The sequence below is a fragment of the Dipodomys ordii genome, unplaced genomic scaffold (genome assembly GCF_000151885.1).
Source record: "Dipodomys ordii isolate 6190 unplaced genomic scaffold, Dord_2.0 Scaffold35, whole genome shotgun sequence".
In the NCBI taxonomy this organism is placed as follows: Eukaryota; Metazoa; Chordata; class Mammalia; order Rodentia; family Heteromyidae; genus Dipodomys; species Dipodomys ordii.
This window is the reverse complement of record NW_012267251.1, coordinates 129,617-133,824: the sequence shown is the minus strand read 5'-3', so window position 1 is coordinate 133,824 and position 4,208 is coordinate 129,617.

Below are 4,208 nucleotides of genomic sequence, written 5' to 3'. Positions count from 1 at the left end.
AAGGCGAGCGCTCTACCACTTGAGCTACAGCGCCACTTCCGGTTTTCTGGTGGTTTATTGGAGATAGGAGTCTCACGGTCTTTCCTGCCAGGGCTGGCTTTGAACCTCGATCCTCAGATCTCAGCCTCCTGAGTAGCTAGGATTACAGGCGTGAGCCACCAGCGTCCAGCTTACCAGCCCCAGAAATATTTTAAACTAACCAAACAATAACAAGCTCTCATTGTTGTAGTAATAATCATAGGTTATTATAAGAGCCCTCAAAGCCAAAGAAAGCCAGGGAGAAAGGGAAAAAAGGAAGAAACAAAGCCCCAAATGAAACAAAAAGACTGAGAGACTGACAGCATGGACAGATGAAAGGTTTGAAATAGGCAGCGATTCCTAAGTCCAGAACACACACACACACACAGAGTGGTACCAAAAGACAGTTGTAGCCAAAGTGACCAGAATAACCCAGGTGACTGGCTTTATTGAAGGAAGTACCCAGCACGCCAGAACCACCCCTACAGAGCAAGTCATTGCTGAGGTACTAAGTGCTGCTGGCACAGAAGCCTCACAGGTCTCATCCTGGAATCAGAAATGCTCCTCAGAGGGTGGGTGGCCACATCTTCCCCCTTTCCTCCCCTCTCCAGGATCTCCTGGAGCATTTTCTTTACCGCTTCCCCCCCATTGCCCCCCCCCCCCCCGCGCCTGGTCCTGCATGCAGCCCTGCACCCAGGATCACACTCAGCATATACCAGACGCTTGCTTGTTGGCTGGCTTCCCTCCCTCTCCCTGAATCTTTCTGTCTTCTGTTGCATAACTCTAGATGAAGTCTTAATTAAAAGGTATTCTGGGTGCCAGTGGCTCATGTCTCTAATACTGACTCTCAGGAGGCTGAGATCTGAGAGTTAAGCTTTGAAGCCAGCCAGGGCTGGCTTCAACAAAACCAACAAAAAGCCGGAAGTGGATCAGGGGCCTACCTGGTAGAATGCTAGCCTAGAGCCAAGAAGTTCAGGGATAGAACTGGCACATGTGCATGTGCACACATGCACAACCATATGCACGTGTGTGTGTGCGCGCACGTGTGTACTGCTCACCAGAAGAGGGGGGCACCTGTTCCTCGGGGGGCGTGCCCCGTGCATAGCACTTGCCTGCAGTGTCAAGGAGTTGTGGAAAACACTGGGGACTATGCCGGAGTCTGCGTCGTGAGCACAGGACAGTGGGACTGGCGCTCTCCTGAGTCGGCTTGCAGAGCTCCCTGTCCCCTGGGCAGTGCTGCTCTTACCACAGCCACCTGCCAACGAGGCTTCCCAGAAATTCAGAAACCAGTGTGTTTGATGCCTGGGGTTTCACGTCTGCCACAAATCAGTCTGAGCAGATTCCTAAATGTTGAATTTGAAAACAAAATGCTCAGGATTGGCAAAGCACTTCTAATTGCCTCTTTAGCAGGCTGGTGGGGAACAGGTGGGTCTTCACCCGTGGAGCTGGGGCCAGCTGGCCCGTGGGCCCTGCCTGCCTGCTCTTGTTGGAGTTCCCGGGATCCCCTTGGGCCCGGAGCTGGGAGGCAGAGATCAGCTCTGTGGCTTCTGCGTCAGTGTGAATCCAATTCACCCCTCACCTCTGGGCTCTCCTTTCTCTCATTTCCCTGCACTTCTTTCCTCCTCCCCTTTGTTCTGGGCAAGTGGTTTATGGAGGATGGGGATGGTCAAGGTATGGAGATCTATTCTGATTTCTTTTTCCTTTTTCTAGTGCACCCCTGGCATCTCTGCACCAGTGCGTGGAAATGACACCCACGGTCACTCACTTTCAAAAGCCAGCGCAGTCTGAGGTATTTAGCCAACTAAAATGTTCACTCCCAGGGTTTGGTCTCCAGACACCTGCTGTCGGTGACACCTGCTGTGCCACTGGGTGGAGCAGGGGCTCTGGTGCCTCTGTCTCATCTCTGCCTTGCACACAACAGACAATGGAGAAGGTCCCTGGGACCAGCAACGAGGGGAGAGAACTGTGAGGAGACTTTCTTACTCTGCGAGGAGGAGGAGGAGGACAGAGCAGAACTGTGGCAGCACGGAATGCTGAATGTAGGTATAAGAAACAACTGTCAATTTCCTATTCTTAGAACTTTTCTGTACATCAAAAGTTTTGTTAAAGTATTGGGAATGGGGAAAAAAGGCAAACCAAACCCAGGGCAGAAACACAGATTGAAGAAGGGACTCAAAAGGATGAAATAATTTTAAGGAGAGTTGAGACAAAGCTCTGAAAAGGGGGAAGTGAAGATGTTGGATTTGATGCTGAGAGAGAGAGAGGAGAAAGAAAGAGTGAAGTGTTGGGGTTCAGGCCTGGGTCCCCTCTTCAGCTCCTCTCTGGCCAAAGGCGGTTCTGAAGCAGCAAAACCCCAAAAAAACACAAACCACCTCAGTGAAGTCACCCTGGGACGTGAAAGGGGAAATGCCTTATTTTATGGGAAGTTGGACTCTGGAGTTTGCCAGCGCTAGACCTGCCCACTGCGGACGCAAGGGCCAGGGCGGGGCGCCCAGGAGGCCCGGCCATCGGGCATTCTGACTTGCCACTTTGCCTTGAACACGCCCAACTCCTGCTGTAGACAGACAGCTGGCACTGAAGAGAGAATTCCGCAGAGCTAGGCGGTAGTCTGGTGGTACGGCCTGTGCTAGGCACTGAGTTCTACCCCAGCAACCCAAAAACAATGAAAGAAAATGGAGCAGAAGAGTCTGGTCAGGAGAGAGCAGAGCATAGAGAAGCTGATGGTCGCCAACAGCAGAAAGCAGAGGCCCCTCCCTTCCGGTCCCACCCAGTCCCCTGAGGCCCGTCTGACCTTCCTTTCTGCCTGGTTTCCCTTCTTGGCATCTAATAACCCGACGTGGCCAGCTGTGTCTGTAAGGCCCGGCCCTGCTCGTCCTCTGGGACCAGAGCTGCCGCCTCTGGCACCTGTTCTGTGATGGGTGTGTCTTGCACCGAGGGGACACGGCGGGGACACCTGCCCTCACCCTCGTCTGTGCGGATGAAACAGCTGGCGTCTTAGAAAGCTCAGAGACAGCCTTTGAAGCCTGAGCAGTGTGTGGCCTGCCCTTGTCTCCTCTCCCCCGGCTCTTGTCACCTGCCCTCTGCCCCCCTCTCCTAGTAGTAAGTCGGGTGCCCCTGTAGGCCGGGCCCTGTTCCTTTATCCTCCCTGTACCTGGGAGGCAGACCCTCTTGTTATCACCCCACTGTGCGGACAGGAAAGCTGAGGCCTGGCACTGAGTTACTTGTCCAAAGTCAGCGAGAAGAGAGAATGAGGAGCCGAGCAGGCAGGCTGGCTCCAGAGCTGCCATCCTGATCCTCTTTTTATTATTATTATCATTATTATTGTTATTATTTTGCCAGCCCTGAGGTTTGAACTCAGAGCCTGAGTTTCTGTGTCCCTGAACTGCTTTTGCTCAAGGCTAGCGCTACTTTTGGCTTTTTCTGTGTATGTGGTACTGAAGAGTCGAACCCAGGGCTTCATGCGTGCTAGGCAAGCACTCTACCACTGAGCCACCTTCCCAGCTCCCTTTAGTATTTTATGATAATAAAACCCATCAGTGCTCAGTGCAGAGAAAAGTCTACGCCTCAGGAAGCAACTAGACTGTGTTTCTGGATGCAGTGTGTAGATGGGTGTCAGTCCCCAGCTATGCCTCACGCAGATCAAATCACTACCACCTGCCCCCCAAGGGCACAAAGTCAGGCAGTCAGGCGTGAGCTGTTCCAGCCCTTCCCCACCCCAGCACATCTGCAAGAGGCAAGTGTCCCCGTCTCGAGGAGCTGGTGTCCCTTGTACTGAGAAAGCTGGTGGGTGTGGAGGCCCAGGACTTCTGCTGGGCTCTGGGCTGACTCTCTGCCATCGAAGCCCCTGGAGAGCAGGAAGGACTGCGCGGGGTGAGGCAGCAGCGGCAGGTTCCAGGACAGGCTTACTCCTGTTTAAATTTAATTTTATCTACTTACTCATTTTATGGGGCTGGGTCAAGCCCAGAGCCTTGTGCGTGCTAGGCAGCCCTCTACCTCTGCTCTGAGCTGTGCCTTCAGCCTCCAAGTTTCTGAATTCTTTTCTTTTCTTTTCTTTTTTCTGCTTGTCTTAAGACAAACTCTCACCATGATCCTTCTGCCTCCGCCTCGGAAGTGCTGGGACTCCAGTTGCACCACACACTCACCTAGTCCTCCTTCTTACTACTTGTGAGGTCCTGAAGGATTAACTCTTT